This window comes from Haemorhous mexicanus, chromosome Z (genome assembly GCF_027477595.1).
Source record: "Haemorhous mexicanus isolate bHaeMex1 chromosome Z, bHaeMex1.pri, whole genome shotgun sequence".
NCBI classification, from domain to species: domain Eukaryota; kingdom Metazoa; phylum Chordata; class Aves; order Passeriformes; family Fringillidae; genus Haemorhous; species Haemorhous mexicanus.
In genome coordinates, this window is record NC_082381.1 from 10,580,400 (window position 1) to 10,600,349 (window position 19,950).

Sequence of the window (19,950 nt, forward strand, 5' to 3'; positions counted from 1 at the left end):
CTTTTTTAGCATTTTTAAAATTACTTAATACTATTGAATAACTACTTAATTTTATTCATTGCCATTGGTTTGCCCAGCTGCAGATGATCACAGGAATTCTCCCTGGCCCTTCAAACCAGTCTCTGCTCCCCATTCAATCCAGATTTGTCAGAAAAAAACAGTAAATTTGAAAGTCCTGTCTCGTGTTCCGTGTGTTAATTAAAATTAACAAACAGATAAACTCCAGCCTGTGAGGGGTTGGATTAAACCTCCCACTTTTCCTGTCAGAAGTGGCCATGCAGGGATGGATGAGCAGGCTCTTCCAATTATTATCCCAGCACTGAGCCTGACTGAGACAGAGCAGCCTGTGACTAAATGAATAATAATAATAATAAATTTGAATAATAATAAATAAAACAATAAATAAAATGAATAATAATAAATAATTTCTCAGTTCCTTTGAAAAACAGCAAAAGTGTGTCTGAAAGGGATGACATCCAGAGGGTCACCATCACAAGTGAAGGAAAATGGTTTTGGATCTCCTGGTGAAATGCCTTCAACAAGGTCTATACACCCACAAAATTATATGTGATAAAGAGGGAGGCAGAATTTTGAGAACTTCCCCCCTTCCCACCACCAATTCAAATAAAGAAAAAAATACTCATATTTACTCAAAAATACTCAAAATTGGGAACTCATATTTGCAGCCAAAAGTCAACAGGTAGCAATAGAAGTGTTCCTTTCTAATCACTGACACTGAAATATACATTGAAAATGGATTGCAATAAAAGTATTAATATTTCCTCTAAAACTCTCTGACATTTCTGGCCAGCTCTTCAGGATCTTATTCAGTGAATATTAAGTTTATAAGAAGAAATTACTTTTTATTGAGGAATGCAATGAGAATGCAGTAGTCTCTTCCATACGTGCCATTGGAAATTATAAATTTCTGGGTTGGTTTTTTGTTATTTCCTAATTAGCTGCTTTTCTATTCTCACATTTCAGTGCCTGAGGCACAAAGCACCTGGCAGAGCAGAGCTCAGCACCTGCACCTTGCTCACCCCTGGCGTTTCCTTGCTGGAATCCCTGGGCATGGCTGGAAGGAACTGTGCAGCTCTGGAAGCCTCCAGTGCTCAGGCTTCAGCTGTGCCTCTCCTTCTCTGTCCCAGCAGAGCCTTTGTGATTCTGCTGGAGCTCTGGGCACTCAGCTTTCCAGCACATGGTGTGCAGCCCTGTCTGCACCGAGTCCCATTTGTTCCAAATTTGTGGGGCGAAATTATGGTTGCAGGCTTTGTGGGGAAGGGGAATGATGCCCATGGCAGCCTAATCAAGGATCCTCTAGGAGAGATGAGGGAGATATTTGTGTTGGATTGGCTTTTGTCTGTTTAATGTCACAAATTGTTTCAAATCTGTGAGGGAAGGAGGATGCAAATCCTGTTGGGCGCAGCGTGTGACGTCCACAGGGACTGCTGGAGCAAGACAGGAGAAATGCTGGGGTTGGTGCAGGTGTGTCAGTCAGGAAACACAGACAGTTGCAGGTTAATACACAGAAAAACACGGCAGAAACTTCCCTTCCTTCCTGGCCTGAGGAAAAGGAAAAAGTTCAGCCAGGATTTCACGGGTCATTTCACACCATCGATCAAACTTTCAGATCAACTCCCCCTGAAACCCAAACCTGAGCTAGTTCAGTGAGGGCAGCTCTGAGAGCCCAGGCAGTGGGACAGCCCTTCCTCCTGTCCCTTCTGCAGAGCAACAGCAACCCCCAGCACAGCCTCAGGGATGAATTTGGGAGCACCCAGCCAAGGAAAGCCTCCCAAACCTGGCTGCCACCAGAGCCTGGAGCAGCAGCCAAGCTTTTTTGTGCTCCTCAGCCTGCACTGAGTCCCTGTGCAGGCAGGAGAGGAGACCCAGAGGGTGTTGGAATCCTGGTTACTGGGAATTTCAGATTTCTGTGCTGCCAGGAACCAACCCCCAGGAGAACTGCATTGACCTGAGGCCGTGGAGAAGCTTCCAAAATGGAATGACAGAACTGGGATTGTGGGTGTGGAGTTTGAATAGAAGTGTGTGATATCACAGGGTGGGAAACTCAGAGTTTAAGGGTTTAAAATATAATAATATATATAAAGCAAGATGGAGGATTTAGGGCAGAACCTGGTCCTTCTTCTTCATCTTCTTCCCCTTCTTCTTCCTGCATGGCTTTGGGTGGTTTTGTGTCATTGGATAAAAAATTCCTCATTGTGGGCCATGGGTGGTTGGTTATTGGTTAAAAGCAAAAATAATTTAGGTGTCATTTCTTAATTGGACAGTTCAGCCTTAAAAGGCCTTGTAGAGAGAGAGATGCAGGGCTATTTTTGTAGCTTGTCAGTGAAATGCTGTAGAGCTCATGACTTGTTAGGCTGTAATATAGATAAGAAATTATAAACATCTGAACACCAAATGTTGTCTCTGTGCATTTAATCCCGACCCTGATCAAGTGAAAAGAAGAAGATAAAACTTGACAAGAGGTGACCCCCATCCCTCTCACAGCTCCTGAAAGGTGCCTGTGCTCACCTGGGGCTGGGCTCTTCCTCCCAGAGGAGCTGCACCAAGGAAAATACAGGTTGGATAGCAGGGAAAAGTATTTACAGAAAGGTGATAAAGTTCTGGAATGTTCTGCCCAGGGAGGTGGTGCAGTCCCCATCCCTGGGTGTGTTAACAAAGCCTGGATGTGGCACTGGGTGCTAGGGTGAGTTGAGGGGTTGGGGCTGGGTTGGACTCAGTGATGTTGAAGATCTCTTTCACCCTGGTCATGCTGTGGTAGACTAGACTGATTCTGGTTCTAGACTCAGCTGCAGCTTCCCCTGCACTCATCCCCTCTGCCCTCAGGCCTGGCTGCTCCTGTTGAGGTGGACACAAGACACACACCCTTGTGCAGAGACAGCAGCAGCTTCTTCTTTAGTACAAGGTGTTCCCAAGGTTTTGTACCCTTAACAAAGCGTGAGCTTAAGTCATTAGCTACATCAAAAAACCTCATCATATTCATTGGACAAAGGAATAGCTCATGGTATTTTATTGGTACAAAGCAATCAACATCAATAATTAACTGACAAGAGTTTACAACAAATTATTCAGGCCTGTTTGCTGCTCACTAAGGCACGTGTTTTCTCACTGCAAATATCCCCTATGTGCCTATTTTATCAATTTCCATGCTGATGGCCCTGTTTACCTTCTTGCCATGGATAAATTAATATTTTCTCAATTTCTTCTTCTTCTAACTCAGTTGTTTGTCTAGCTGCTAAGTTTATTCACATCTGCCCACACTTTGACTCCTCCTAAACCCAAGGCATGCCTGAGTCTGAGATGACAAGTCTGAATCAGAGAGCAGTCCCCCACCTGGAGATGAAGGACCTGGATTTAATGTTCACCTGGAGACTCCCCTGAAGGTGCTGTCAGGAGCCTGCACCAAAACCTGGGGTGCCCATGGGTGAGAGCATCCCCAGGCTCCTCCTGCTGCCCTGCTGAGGATGATGAGGGGCTCAGCCCTCCTGGGCAGGGCAGGATGCAGGGAGAAGTCTCCCACCACTCACTGTGCTGGTGGAGGGGGATGCAAGCTCAGCCTCCACGCCTGGAGGAAGTCCAGCAGGCTGGTGCCAAAATGCAGGATGTAAAAATGGCCATTTCACACCAGTGCTGGAAGCCAAAATCCTCACTCCTGCCTGCAAATTTTTTTTTTTTTTTTTTTTTTTTTTTTTTTTTTTTTTGGTGGGTGTATCTTGGTCTCTTTGAGGGCACAAATACTGGTTATGGTGCCTTCATTCAAAAATTCTCACTCTTTATTCCTTTCCTTTTTCCTTTCCCCTTTCTCCTCTCCCTCTCCCTCTCCCTTTCCCTTTCCCTGATGTATGCAAAGAGACAGAAAATATCACTTGAGTCCCCTCTGTTGTTTCTTGGATTTTTTGTCCCATCAACCTAAATTGTCTTGAGCAATGCCTCCTGTGAATGATTATTTTCAGCCTATTCTACCTCATCTGGAAGTTTTTTTTCTCCTTGACAAACATCCCAAACCCTCCATTTCTTATTTCCACCCCATCATTCCCACTTATCTCCTTACACAAGCAGCTTTTTCTTCCCCTCAAATCCCCATGTTTCAGATACCAGTTTCATACAGAATATCACATATTCAATTAGCTCTTTTTTCCCCCCTTCTGTAAAAAAAAAACTTAACCCACAGCCTGACTCTGGTTCTATTACAGGAATATAAAAATGGCCTCACCTCTAACAAGGGAAAAGACCTGCAGCAGTAACTGCAAACAGAATCAAGGTGAAAATTGGAGCTTTTTGGAGTTTGCAGTCACATACATTGTGCAAGTAATTCACTTAGAAACCACTTGCAGACTGGTTTAATTCAGTCACTGATTCATTCCAAGCAAGCAGCAATTCCTGAGAGCTGCAGCATTGTTTCTCTGTCAGATTTCACACACAGGAGCATTTGCATGAGAAAGAAAAAAACAGATTACTTCACCTCTGCTGCTGGCACAAATTCAATCAACAGACCCCAGTGTTCCCTACATGAAACATTCCTCCAGCAGGGAGTTTTCCCCAGCTGATCTGTCCATACATTTTCCAGTCTGGACTGCCTTAAACACCTTCTGTTTATGTCTCAGCCCCTCACTCACCTGTGACAGAAGGCATCACTCAAACCTCTCAAAGTGGCAGCTTGGATTCTGGTGCCTGTGAGAGCAAAATATCAATTTATATCCCAAATTCATAAGCCAGGATTTTTAAATAAGCCTGAGTGATTATGATCTGTAAATGCATTGTCAGAAGGATGATTCCCATTATTTTGTAAACCTAATTTCTAAACCTGACCCCAGCTCTTAATCTGAGCTCTTCAAATCTGCCCTTTTGAAATTAACTGCTATAGAAAACAGTTGGGAAAAAGAACTCCAGAAAAATTGTCAAACACTTTCTGTCACCTTAAGTAAACAATAGATAAAGAAACCTACTCATCTGTTCTGATATTATTATTTAGTGCTCATCATTAATTTCTTCATTAGCATTAATCAAGGTTATTTTAGATTTTCTTTAAAGTAGTTCACCCAGACCTTAGGAGCAGGGAGCTTCCCTTCAAAGCAGCTTCTGGAAAGAAGGAAACCACCTGGAGCTCTGGAGCCTTGGCTCATTCAAAGGTCCAGTACAGCACAATTTCACATTGATTCTTTTTTTCCCTCTCCATGGTCAGGCAAACTGGCATTGATGTCACCTGCAATACCTCATCAGCTGACTAAAGACACAGTGTCCTAAGATTTGTAAATATTTTCAGCTGTGTCAGACAAGAGGCTTTTAGAGCAAGTGGAAAACATCCAGGGTTGCCCATCAGCGAGGTTCTTTCAGGGCAAAGCTCAGGCAGGGGAGAAAGGAGACCTGATACCCTGTCCTTGTGATTTACTGCTCTGAGAGGGCTCAAAACACTTCACCTTCAAAGCATCACCTGTCTGCCCCCAGCCTTCCTTGCTCCTGAGAGCCTTCTACAGCCTGTCAGCTTCCCAGCCAGCAGAATCAACACAACAGCTGTAGAATTTAAGAAAAAAACTACTTTAACCTGTGTGGTTTTGGGGAGTTTTTTTGTTTTGTTGGCCTTTTTTTGGTTTTGTTTTGATTTGGTCATTTGGTGGTGGGGGTTTTTTTTGTTGTTGTTTTGGTGGGGTTTTTTTTGGTTTTGAGTCTGTTTTTTGGTGGGGTTTTCTTGTTGTGGTGGTGGTGTTGTTTTGGGCTTTTTTATGGTGGTGGTGATGGGGTTTTTTGGTTTGTTTTTTTTTTTGTTGTTTGGTTTATTTTGTTTTTGTGGTTGTTTTGTTTTTTTTTTTTTTTTTTTGGGTGGTGGTGGTGATTTCTTTCTGGTTTTTAGTTTTCTTTTTCTCAGTGGTCTTTCCTTCTGTGGCTTCAGCAAGGACAGCTCTGGGTGCTGGGTGGACCCTGCTGGGATTAAGGATGGAGCAGCTGAGGCTGCAGTGAGCACTCCCAAAGAAGCAAGAAGAATCCTCCCCTCCCTGCCAGCTTCACCCTCCTCTGTAAATCAAGCAGGAAACAAACCAGATCCCCTCTGCCTTTTGTTATCAGTGCTGTGGATAATCCCCCCCTGGTCACAATCCATGTGGCCAATAATCAATCAAAGGGAGGGGATTAACAGCGCTGAGAAAATGCACCGTGACAAAACACTTCTCCTTGCACCCTTGCTCCTGGTCGGAAAATTGTCAGGACAGGCACCCTCTCAGGCTAATTGCTGACAAATGTGAGATGAACAGCCTGTTATCACAGCCAGCTCCCCTCCCTTTCCGAGGGGAGGGATGCAATTAAAGCCTCAAGCATTACACAGAACGTGACATCCGTTTATTGTTCTTGCTTCGCACAAACGCGGCTTTATCTCCTTTCATACACCAGATGCTGTTGTGAAACACTCACATTTGGGGAGCAGAGGCAGGCCTGGGAAATTCGGGGTGAAGAAGTTACAGGAAGGACGAGAAATGGCTCATTTTACAGGCGAGCTGGCAGGTTGTGTGTCAGAACCTGGCTGTGGCAAAAGGTGTGGGGCGAGTCCGGGTTGCTGGGGCTTGGAGACACAGCAACCCACAGCCAGGAGCATTCCTCTCCATGAATTTCTGGAAGAGCTGTGCTGTGCTTGGAAAAAAAAATATGTGAAGAGACAGAAAACACCATACTGAGTGCAACCAGAAGTCCACTCCTTCCCTCATCAGAGGATTTCCTTCGGTGGGCACTGCCCAGTGCTGTAGGGTGAGTTCTCCTAATTAGTCAGGTGAAACCCTGATGGTGACTGCTTGAACAAAGACCAGGGATGTCTTCCCTGCAATCCAGCAGTCACAATCAGCTGGCAGCCCTGATCTGTCACTTTTTATCATGCACAGCAGCCCTGTGCCCCCAGAGGGTCTCAGCCCTTGCCCCACCACCCCAGGCCAGCCCTGGGTTGTGTACAAACCCCTCCAGTGCCAGGATGTCACACAGATGGACAACAACTCATGGTCTTGCATGTCTCTTGGGCTGGAGCTGGATGATCTTTAAGGTCCCACCCACCCCAAAGCTTTCTGTGACTCTGTGTCTCCTGTGCACGAGCCACCAGGCTGTTAAGAATAGTGGAAAGTGGGATTTGCCATTTTTTAGCTCTTTTAACAACAATGAGGTCAAGCAGCCTGTTCTTACGTCTCTGAACCACTCCATCAGGAATGACACCCTTACTTCACACAGCCTGACTCACCTCTGCTCCTAGTTCCATCTATTACTGATCAGATTTTTAGAAACCAGGTAAATGTTCCTTTATTTCCATAATTTCCACATTGTGACAACAAGAATAAAAGTGGCTAAATATTACCTAGCAGAGGAAATACACATTTTGTAATGCCTTTTGCAGACTTCCTGCTCTGCCTCCTGCCTTTCCTCCTCCACCTCCAGCATGGAAGTGCCCTCAGCAAAGACAGCAGAAGGATGGGTTCATCTTTTCTAAGTCTGGCAACCCACTGCCACCCCTTCTAGGTCAACTTATTAAAATAATGCAATATATTTAGTATCCGAATGTACTATTTAATATGCAACCAAAAAATGCTGCCTTATACCTGTACTTTACACCCAACTAGCAAACTTATGTTTGCAAAGAGAAGGGCATTTAAAATTTAACCCTCCTTTGGGTCAAGACTGGGAGAAATCTCCAATTTTATAGCAAGGTATGGAAGACCTTTACAGTAAAATGCTGCAATTAAAATCCTTGTAACTGTGTGGCTGGTGGAGCCCAGAGCACAGACGCCCACAATTAATTAAAAACATTTCTAAGGGGATCATAGGCCAAGAGGAAATGTCCCCAAGAGATGTTTTTGAGTTCCCATGCCCTCTGAACACAACCATGATGCAGGGCTCATGATGGAAGATCCCAGGCAAGGACAGCTGTGCCATGCAGCTCCTGCATCAAGTCAGGTCATGTATTTTCCTTGATCTACCTCAAAAACACAGTAGAAAATCAGGGGGGTCCCCGGGAGGGACTTTTTTGCCTGTTCCAGTCAGAAGACTTGGGATGAACAGTTCACTTTTATTTATTTCCCTTTCTGAGAGCGATCCTGGCAGAGGGGAGCACACAGCAGATGGGGGGAAAAACAGAGATTTTAGCACAAACATCCTGCCCCATCCCTGGGAGTGTCCAGGGCTGGCTTGGACAGGGTTGGAGCAGCCTGGTCTAGAGCAAGGTGTCCCTGCCCAAGGAGGGGTGGAATGGGATGAGTTCCAATGTTTCTCCCAACCCAAACCCTTCCATGCCTGTGATCTTCACTAGGCAGAAATAAACCATAATAATACCTCTGTTTCTTCCAGCTATCTGTGATTCCAGCCTTTGCTGGAAAACTGTCTCTGGTTTGCCTTGAACACTCAGAGTGAAGACAAATCCACCATCTCTTGGGTAGTTGTTCCAGCTGCTTCAGTAAATTTTTCCTTCTGACTCCCCCAAGAAATGGCCAGGCCCTGTTTTAGGAGAAGCCTAATTATGGTTTAGGATTTTGCACAGCTGAGCATCTATATTGCACAGAGAATTTGCTTCTTTTGGGGAATTACATCAAGCTTCAATCTTAGAGCAGCAATCACTCACTGGAATGGACCAGGAATTTCCTACAGCTTTGGACTTGAAATGAATATTTCCTTCCTTTGCCCACAGTGTGAAAATCCATGGAGCCATGGTGGGAGCTGTCATCTCTGTCATGTCCTGGGCTCCTTTGCCTGCACATCTTTCCTACAGCAGAGCAGTTTTTCTCAATTTTGTAGAGGTGCAGCAGGCTGTGGTGCCCAGCTCAAAAAGCAGAAAACAGCTGGACCCAAACACCACAGCTGCACGTGCAATGTGGATTAAACCTGCAGCAAAACACTCCCCTTTTCTAAATGTAAATGGTTTTGGAGCTTTCACTTCTGGAGAGCCTTTCCTTATTCCCCTCAGCAGGTTTTGCACTGACACAAGACAATGTGCACCCTGAATTTAAGAAGAGAAAATCAAAATCTCTCAGGTCAGTGTTTTTTGTTTTTTGGTGTTTTTTGGGGGGGTTTTTTTGGTGGTTTTTGTTTGTTTGTTTGTTTTTGTTTTGGGGTTTTTTTCCATTTTTTTCCAGTTTTTTTGTTTGTTTGTTTGTTTGTTTTTGTTTTGTTTTGTTTTGTTGGGGTTTTTTTGTGGGTTTTTTTTTTTGGTGGTGTGTTTGTTTTTTTTTTTTTTTTGGTTGGTTTTTTTTTTTTTGTTTTGGGGGTTTTTTCCAGTTTTTTCCAGTTTTTTTGTTTGTTTGTTTGTTTGTTTTTGTTTTGTTTTGTTTTGTTGGGGTTTTTTTGTGGGTTTTTTTTTTTGGTGGTGTGTTTTTTTGTTTTTTTTTTTTTGGTTGGTGTTTTTTTTTTTTTTAAATTTCCCTGTTTGCAACAGGGATTTTTGTACCAATTCATGGATCCTCTGACCCTGCCAGTATGAGACAGGGGTTGCTGTGCCTTGTCTCACCCAGAAACAGCTCCCTCCCCGTGAGCACAGCCAGCAGGGGTTTATCCTGGGGCTCACAGACCTCTGTGTATTTGGCAGGTGGGGCTCCTCTCCTGCAGGCTGAGCTCCCAGAAAAGCATGGTTTGTGGGGATTGATATCATGGATTAGGGTTTTCCCTTCCTTCCCCCTCACCCTTGTCCAAGGGAATCCTCAGGTCATCCTGCTCGTGCTCAGGGCAAGAATCAGACATGAGCTGATATCTCTTTCCCAGGACCCAAAATTTAAAATATTGTGTTTTAGAGATAGGTGGTTTACTTAATGCTGCAAACTCCTTGGATGGTGCTGTTTTCAATATAAGGATAAAATTTCTTCCAGCTTTCATTTGTTTTTGACAAAGACAATAGTTCTCTTTGCACCTCCTGCTGCCAGCCTGTATGTAGCTCCAGCTGTCCCAGACTAACCTGCTTTCTCATGAGCCATGCTCCTCACAAAACAGGCAGAGATGTCCCCCCATACATCTATTTCTTTGGGAAAGAAAAAAACAAAAAGGTTATTTGCTTCTTTACGGGCAAAGGCTTTGGAAGCAAAATAATCTGAACCAAGCTTTAGAAGGTTATTTAAAAAAAAACCACATAAACAAAACAAACAAACAATCAGGCAAAGCTCGCTGCAGATGGCTGGGAGCAGCACCTCATTTTTCATAATGTGGGGTGGCTGGTGACTTTGTTTTTCTTGGCCCTGAGAAAGCCCAAGCATTCCTTGAGCCATGTAAAAATCCAGCCATGCCTCACCCCGTGCAAGAGGAGCCCAGGCTTCTGTGGCTGCTCATCAGACTCACGCTGGCTGCTCCCAGGCTGAGCTCCCAGGGGGTGGGCACAGGAAGGGCTAACAGAGTTCATGGGAACCTCTCCAGCCCCTGCCATTCCCCAAGAAAAATGTTTTCAGCAAGGAATTTGTGATGCTGGCAGGGCAGAGCCTCGGGGGGACCTGGGCAGGTGCTGTCTCACCTGGTACCTTGTCCCCAAAAACCAAGGAGAGGTGCCCACCTCTCCAGGCCACCCATGCAGGAAGTTTGTCCCCAGCTCTGGCTGGGCAGGGGTGGCTCCAGGGTTTTGGGGATTCTCTCTGGAGGACACAAAGCCATTCACATCTATCACAGAAGCCACCACGGGCAGGGCTGGAGAGGGCAGGATAAAGTAATTTAAATGACTTTAAACCATTCTCTGGTGCAGTGGCTGCAAATCAGGCACTGAGAACACATGCTGCACTGCCCAAACCAGAGAGCTGCCTCTGCTCAATGGCATCACAGCTGGCCAAGAGGAATTCTCCTCTGGTGGGCAGAAATGCCTCTCCTGACTGGTTCTGTGGGTGCATTCCTCCTCCCTGCTGTTCACTGTCTGAGTCAACCTGAGCTGCCCCTCCTGTCTCTGGTGCGAGATCCAGACTCCTCTTCCTTGTATGAAAGAAATGAAGAAAACAAAACTACCCCCAGCAGGCGCTTCCCTAATTCTCTGAATATGTACAAAGATGTTATTCTTGAATGGAGTGAAAGCATTTTATCTGGTAATTCCAAGTTAATGGTCGTTTTCCTTGAAAAGAAGCATCTGGATCGCCTAGGCACCTCTGCAAAAATCAGCCTCAGCTCAAATGTGGCTGTAAAAATCAAATTCGAGCCCTTGGCAGTCCTTTCTTCCTGGAATCCCAAGAAAAATCTTATCTGAGTATGAGGGCAGGAGTCAGAAGGCAGTAACAGAGCAACTGGACATGTACAGCTGAATTTTGCAAAGTAGGGAAATGTCAATGATCTCCCCCACAGCTTTCAGGGTATGGTACAAAATATCTCCCTAACTTTTTTTTTTTTCTAAGCTTTAGAAAGTTTAGCCCAACAAAGCAGAAGTTTTGCATAAGTTCTCTTATTAATCTCTTGGCTTTTTGTTCAGGAAGATGTGAAACAAAGACAGCTTTTAGTGTGGATGACAGCACAGGAGATCCTAATTGCACCTGGGGAAAAACAATTCCTGTCTGTCCATGAACATCTTTTTTTAAAGGAGGAAGAGAATATGGTTGGGCTGAAAAGACAGATCTTCAGGCATTTCTTGTTTTTTTAAGGATCACTCAGAAAACTTTACATTTTGAGACCTCTTTCATTGATCTCAGAAGATCTTCTCATCTTCTGAACTTACACAATTTGAAAAAAAGCTAAAAAAAAAGAAAAATATTTTTTTCTTTTTAAAGGATAATATGCTTTGACACTTTTTAAAAATTTGTTTCATATATTTCAATTTTTAAAAAAAAAAAAACATTCCTTTTCTTAGCTAAAGTATCAGCTGGATTTGCAGGGAAGTCCATCCTGTGAAAACCAACTTTTGACACTTGTAGGATTGCATGGTTCTGTTCCCATGAGTAGAATCCCAGAGATTCCCCAATGCAACCCTGAACTACCACTAAGCCTGGTGATTAATTAACAGCATTCCCATTAATTGATCTGTTGGAACCCTGGGCGCTGAGAAATTTAAACTTTCTGTGCTGAAAGGCACAGACCCACAAGAGAGCACTGCATCTGAGCTGAGGCCGTGGAGAAGGTTTCCAAAATTGATTGATAGCACTGGGATTAGAGGTGTGGAGTTGGTTAGAAGTGTGTGATCTCACAGGGTGAAAAAATTAGAGTTTGGGGTTTTAGAATAGAGAAATAAATATGAAACAAAAGGTTTTAGGGCGGAGGTTAGTTGTTCTTCTTCACCTTCTTCTTCCTTCTTCTCCATGGGTTTTGTGTTATTTTGTAACTGGACAGAAAAGTCTGCATTGCAGGCTTTGAGGGATCAGTTATTGGGTTAAAATGAAAATAATCCAGGTGTCAGCTCTAAATAGGATAATTTAGCTGTAAAAACCCCTGTACCAAGAGCTTGTTGGGCATTTTGTGCCTTGCCAATAAAAGACTGCAGAGCTCACTGCTGTGAGGCTGTTTCACTGACAAGGAACAATAAACACCTGAGTGTGAACACGAACTATCATCTCAAACATCTTCAATCCCAACCCCAACAGAAGTTAAAAAAAAGAAACAAAAAACCCACAAACTGGTGCCCCATGTGGGGATACAAATAAAAATCTGTCATGCTGTTGCAGGAGGTGGGCAAAGAGCTGAATCACAAAAAACCCTTTTTTTATTTCACTCCATATCAGCAGCTGGATGTCTCCTCTCCAGAACTGGGTGGGTAAAACACAGAGAACTCGTGGGCTGAAATAAAGACAAGGAAGGAAAAGCCTTGCACACAGGCAAAGCAAGAGGAGAATTCATTCCCTGCCTTCCCTTCAGCAGCTCCCGGGGAGCAGGGCCCCTCACCTGTGACAGTGACCTGGGGGGACAAACACCACCCTGCCAGCATCCCCTTCCTCCCCTCCCTCCTCTTCCCACCCTGCCAACCTCCCCTTCCTCCCCTGCCCTCCTCTTCCTCACCTCTGCCAGCATCCCCTTCCTCCCCTGCCCTCCTCTTCCCCACCCTGCCCTCCTCCCCTTCCTCCCCTCCCTCCTCTTCCCCACCCTGCCAACCTCCCCTTCCTCCCCTCCCTCCTCTTCCCACCCTGCCAACCTCCCCTTCCTCCCCTGCCCTCCTCTTCCTCACCTCTGCCAGCATCCCCTTCCTCCCCTCCCTCCTCTTCCCACCCTGCCAACCTCCCCTTCCTCCCCTGCCCTCCTCTTCCTCACCTCTGCCAGCATCCCCTTCCTCCCCTGCCCTCCTCTTCCTCACCTCTGCCAGCATCCCCTTCCTCCCCTGCCCTCCTCTTCCTCACCTCTGCCAGCATCCCCTTCCTCCCCTCCCTCCTCTTCCTCACCTCTGCCAGCATCCCCTTCCTCCCCTCCCTCCTCTTCCTCACCTCTGCCAACCTCCCCTTCCTCCTCTCCCTCCTCTTCCTCACCCTGCCAACCTCCCCTTCCTCCCCTCCCTCCTCTTCCTCACCCTTGCCAACCTCCCCTTCCTCCCCTCCCTCCTCTTCCCTACCCTGCCAACCTCCCCTTCCTCCCCTCCCTCCTCTTCCCCACCCTGCCAACCTCCCCTTTCTCCTTTCCCTCCTCTTCCTCACCTCTGCCAGCATCCCCTTCCTCCCCTGCCCTCCTCTTCCTCACCTCTGCCAGCATCCCCTTCCTCCCCTCCCTCCTCTTCCCACCCTGCCAACCTCCCCTTCCTCCCCTCCCTCCTCTTCCCCACCCTGCCAACCTCCCCTTCCTCGTCTCCCTCCTCTTCCTCACCTCTGCCAGCATCCCCTTCCTCCCCTCCCTCCTCTTCCTACCCCTGCCAACCTCCCCTTCCTCCCCTGCCCTCCTCTTCCTCACCTCTGCCAACCTCCTCTTCCTCCCCTCCCTCCTCTTCCCACCTGAGCCGGTGCCAAGGGCACTGGGCCATCCCTGGGCTCACCTGGGCTCACCTGGGCTCACCTGGGCTCACCTGGGCCATCCCTGGGCTCACCTGGGCTCACCTGGGCCATCCCTGGGCTCACCTGGGCTCACCTGGGCTCACCTGGGCTCACCTGTCCTGGCCGTGTCCCCTCCGAGCTCCCAGCGTGGCCTCAGGAGGGGCAGGGAAAGGCCTCGGCTCGGGGTGAGCCAGCAATGACAGAAACATCTCTGGGGCACCGAGCCCGTGCTCAGCACAGCCCCAAACTCTGCCCCACAGCCGCCACTGAGGAGGAAGAGGAGCTCTGCCCAGCCAGAACCAGCACACAGCGAGTTCCCAGCACCACAAACCTGGCTCTCCCTGCCCTGGGTTTGACCAGGAGGGATCTCTTCCCTGAGATGTCACACCTGAAGGTAGTGAAAATTGTTGTTTTTCCTTGAAATGAGCAGAAACATAACAATTCCCCAGGAGAGGAAAATCATGTCATGGGGTGTGTGGACTCTGCTCCAGGGTCCTCCAGATCACAATGATATTGGACCTTCAGCTGAGAGGTTTGCAGTCATGCCCCAGAAGTTCCTTTATTAATAATTATATTTCAGAATGCCCCCTGATCTGGATTCAGCACTGTCTGAAAGGAAAGATACCACAACCAAGGCAGGGCACGGCCCAAGAACTTCTGCTATCAACATCTCTTATCTGCCCAAGGAGCCAAACCAAGCACGTCATAAAGAGGATGAGTGTTAGGATGACAGGATGAGAATCTCACCTCAGGAACAGAGAAAAGGACACAGACCATGACCAGGGGCAGGAAGCAAAGGGGGAAGACCCAAGACTGAAATGGCACCAACAGCAGGAGTCGTGTAACAACACTGAGAATGTAACATCAATAGTAATAAAATAAAAAGTAGTGCTGCATCCCTATTTCCCTTTCCCCACAATATAACTCTTCTTCTGGCTTGGCATTTGAAAGCTGAGTTGTTTTGTTAGTAATCAGGAGAATGGTGAGAACTTACAGCAAACCTGTTTGGTGAGAAAGCTCCCTCGAAAAAAATTGAAAACAAAGCAAATTCTCAAGATAGGAGGCAAAAAGGGAGGAAGAATAATAAAAGTCAACTGAGAAGTCTCCAAGGGAAAAGGGAAAAAATAAAAGAAAAAAAAGGAAGACTTAATTATGCAGTAGTTTCTTTTCCTAGCATGTTTCTTGACTTGGCACAGCTGGAAAATAGAAAGCTCGCTGCCAAAATATCAAATGTCCCTGGTGTGGGCTCAGAGCTCGTAAAGTTGTGTGTGTGCCTTTTCCTCCCTCCTCGTCTGATTGCACAGGAAGATGAAATGAGGGACTCTGAGATAAATGCTGGCAGCTGTCTGAGGTCACTGCAGTGGGCAGGGTCCCTTGCAAGGAGCCACACGGGGCTGCTTCAGCTTTCCTTCGGCCGAGGGAGCGGCGATTTCGGACAGGGGGTCTTTGCAGAGGACTCTGCTGCCAAACCCCCGGCCCACTTGCCGTTTCTCAGTGATGAATTGCCACTCTGTGGACACGAAACTGAGGGATGTGCCACGGAGTTAAAAGCTGTTTTGTTTCGTGAAGGAGTGGGCTTCTCCTTGCAGGCTGCAAACAATGAGCTGTCTGTACGGCCGGCCCTGTGATAGCACTGAGAAAGGAGATGGAGCCCCAGGCTCTGGGGGACAATTCACCCATGAAAGTGCTGACTTTTTCCATGCAAATATTACACGGAATTTATATATTTAAATCGGGATTGCAGACCGGTTTGGAAAGAAGCTGGAGTGCTGTACATGATAAATTTTCCAGATTTCTAGTCACTGGGAGCAGGAACAGTATTTTTCTGCCCAATTAGTGTGTATTTCTTCAAAGAGTTCTTCCCCAGACTTCATTTCATTTGGCTTACAATCTTTTGTGACTTCACTTCCTTTTTCACCAGTTCATGGCAGGGAATATTTCAGACTGTTACAGCTAAAAATAACATTAAGAAATATTGTGATTTATATTGAGGCTTGCAAAGATGGTCATATACCCTTGTGACACTATGAGATGCATAAAAATACAGTTTCTAGCTAATGACAGCTGACTTAGCCCTGACCATATCAACGTGGCTCTTAATGTGATGGAAATGGTGCAGGGATTTGCAAAATGGGTGTGAGGGGGGCTGTGGTTTTTGTCAGGCAGGTTTCAGGATGGGGTGGGGAATGGAATAGAATGGAATGAGAAATAGAAATAGAAATAGAAATAGAAATAGAAATAGAAATAGAAATAGAAATAGAAATAGAAATAGAAATAGAAATAGAATAGAGGATAGGATAGGATAGGATAGGATAGGATAGGATAGGATAGGATAGGATAGGATAGGATAGAATAGAATAGAATAGAATAGAATAGAATAGAATAGAATAGAATAGAATAGAATAGAATAGAATAGAATAGGATAGGATAGGATAGGATAGGATAGGATAGGATAGGATAGAATAGAATAGAATAGAATAGAATAGAATAGAATAGAATAGAATAGAATAGAATAGAATAGAATAGAATAGAATAGAATAGAATAGAATAGAATAGAATAGAAGTGACCCTAAATCTCCTCTTGTTTCACCCCCTGCCACCTTCCATTAGACCACACGGATCAGGCTGCTGGGAACAGGGAGGAAACACCAGCTGGGATTGTGGAGAGACAACTTCAGACACAAAGTAGGGGTTTTTTTAATAGGCATATTTCATATATATGGCAAGGTTACATCACACACTGCACCAGGCACAGGATGAATCAGGCTTGGGTGAATTAGGGGGATAGCTCAGCACCACCCAAATGCCCTGTGAGGCTCACACAGAGGCTCCTCCTCCCTCTGCTGACACTTTTACAGCCTTTGGCCCCCACTGGCTTGAGCAGTTGTGAGTGCACCATTGGTAAACACTCCAAACCATAGGAAAGGCTGGTCAAAGTGCTTTTCCCCCACAATTAAAAGCTCCTTTGGTAATTACATTTGTTCTTGAAGCTCTTTACAGAAGGCTTTCCCACCATTATTTGTGACTCCTCTTCATCCTCTATCATGTGAATGTTTTATTGTAGGAACGTGGGCTTGCCCCATTTTGCATAGCACCTCCCACCAACACTTGGCTTAGGATGATTATTTTGCTCATATTTTCCTTTCATGTTTCTCAGCCATCCCTGGCACGTTTCCACTTGAGCTCTGGGAACAATGATGGAACTGAAATGTGCAGAAGCCTACTGAAACAGGCAATCTGCTGACAGAATAAGATGCGATTAAAAAACCGTTTCCAGAGTTTCAATAATCCATTCTTCTAAAGCTTCACAATGCAACAAATGGGATACAAATTCTGGGATACAAATCAGCACAAATTGCCTGAAAAAGATAAATGAGTGAACCCACAGATGAGTGAAAAGATCAGCTGGATTGCCTTGGGGACCCTGCAGATGGATCAGAACCTCACCTGTTTACATTCTGCAGGAGAAGATGGACCAAGCACCTGGAAACGTGGAGTTTGGGAGTTTACCAGCTCTTCCTTGGCTCTCAAAGGAATTCCCAAGGAATGCCATGTGCATGGACAGACAGAACACAGTGAATGTGCTTTAACTGGTGGGTGTGATGCCCTTAGGTTATAACTGAGACAACATTTGCAGGGAAGACCCAATAAAGTAGCTGAGGTAGCCAGTTGACTCGCATACCCGAGATCTTTGCCCCTTTTTTTCTGACTGAAACTTAAAATTACCTTTTCACACAAACCTGCTGCAGATGTAAATTCATCTCGGGCAAGAAAAGATTCCCCAGAAGAAGAGATTATCACTGACATGTTTTATGAAAAATCCTTTCCTTAGGATTTTCCCTCCTGAGAAGCTGAGAGGCCTCAGGAACAAACTGCAAACAATTCTTATCTGCTGCTGTGGAATGCCACAGGTGGGTCTGGGATTGGTCTCACCTGGTTGTTTCTCATTAATGGCCAATCACAGTCCAGCTGTCCAGACTGTCTCAGTCACAGACAAACCTTTATCATCCATTCCTTTTCTATTCTTAGCCAGCCTTCTGATGAAATCCTTTCTTCTCTTATTTTACTATAGTTTTAACATAACATATATCATAAAATAATAAATCAGCCTTCTGAAACATGGAGTCAACCTTCTCATCTCTTCCCTATCCTGAGACCCCTGCAAACACCACCACAAAGAGATGGACAGGCTGGGTTAACAGCATGATTTAGGAGAAATCTTTTCTCTCTAGAAAACTTTTCTCTCTGGAAAAGTTAATTCAGGTGGAAGCTTCCAGCCATAAACGCAGTGGAGTCATCCTGATTCCTCTGAAATGTATCTGGAGAAGCAAGAGGCACTTTGACAGGAAAACAGAGTACCTGTTTCTTTCACTTTGAATTTCTCCCCCCTCCACTTTCAGAAGCCCTGCATCTCCACCACAAAGAGACACAGCACGTGCCCACCTGTGACTTTTCTCACTCAGCAGAATTATCCAGGCTTAAAATGTGAGACATGTTGAAAACCTTACAAGCTGAGAACGCTGCAGACACCGGGCTTGGGGGTTTCCTACTGTGAAGGAATTTCCAAAAGAGGAGGTAAAAGACGCAGGGAGTTCCAGTCTGAGACTATTAAAATAAAAAGAAAGAAAGATAAAAACCAAAACCCCAGAGCCAAACAAACCATAAACTGCAGGGAGAGGAGTTGTCCAGCGTCGATGTGTCTAAATGTGTGACAGCAGCAGTGACACACAGCAGCCTTTGCCTCTGCCCAGAAACACCACGGAGAGACCAAAAAAAATAATCATAATAACGAGTTTGTCATGTCACAGACTCCCACTAGAAGTGGAGGGGCCTGCAAAGAATGCCAGAGAAGAGACAAAGGGACTTGGGCTGCCACAGGGCTGCCCCATCCTTGGGTTTTGTTTGGTTTGGAGTCCTTGGAAGGAGCCTTTACCCCGTGGGATGGTGGCTGAAGAGGTTGGGCTGCTGAGGTCTCGAGTTCCAGGCGAGAACCATCTCCCACTGTGGGTGAAACCATGGGAAAAAAAGGGATTTTGGGGGATGCCTTGGGATTTTAGATTTATAATTTTATAATTTTATGATTTTGTGACCCTGCAGTTCTTTAGTGTCAAACTCCCAACCCCACACTCAGTGTCAGCTGCTGCTGTCCCACTCTGGGCAGACACAACAATTCCTCTCCAGGCCTGGCAGCCAAGGACACCTCACTGCCTCAGGGCCAGAGATGCCAACAAAAGGGAGCTGGGGGGCAAACTGGGGGTCAATGACTTCATTAGCTGAAGCTGGAATTGTTAGAGTAACCCCCAATATGCAAACAGACCAAACTGATAAAATTATGAAAACCTGTGACCCGTGGACCATTTTGGATGCAGTCCCAGGAGGGCTTTGCCTGCCCTAAATGTACCTCAATAAATATAACCACTTTAAATTCTCTTCATTCTGTCTGCCCTCTCTTTTTAGGTAGCCCCAAAAAGGCCTCACTTACTGGATTTACCAGGACAAAACTCACCCCAAAAGTGTTTCCACGGCTCCAAGCACAGCTGTGTTCCCACCTCAGGTGAGCCCTGCAATAAGGGAATCAATAAAAACTCACCCATTTGGCCACCAGTGCCTCCCAGTGCCGTGATCAAGGCTTAAATGCTTAAAATTTAAAAAGCAGAATCTCTACAAAACCAGTGAAAATTAAAAATTTAGACAGGATTTCTTCTGATGTTCTGTATGTGGCATTTTGAGGAGCAGAGGCACTTCCAGGCACAATCCTAAAACACTGCAGCAATAGCTAAGAACAAAAAAGATGCTGCAATTTGCTTATGCTAGAGAAGATTGTTGTTGATTTTTCTGCCCAGGGACAACACCACACCAAAGAGCCAAACCTTAGGAATAATATTGCCCACAGCAGAATATCTGGAAGGGAAGGGTTTGTATTTGCTATTTTAAATGAAAATAATTGAAGGTATTTAATTTTTTCCCACACAAGATATTCTTCTACTGCAAAACTTTTTTTTTTTTTTGAAAGTGCTTTCACATTTCCTCCAAAACTTAAGTTATAAATTGTGATTCAATATTAAAAATGACATTCTAA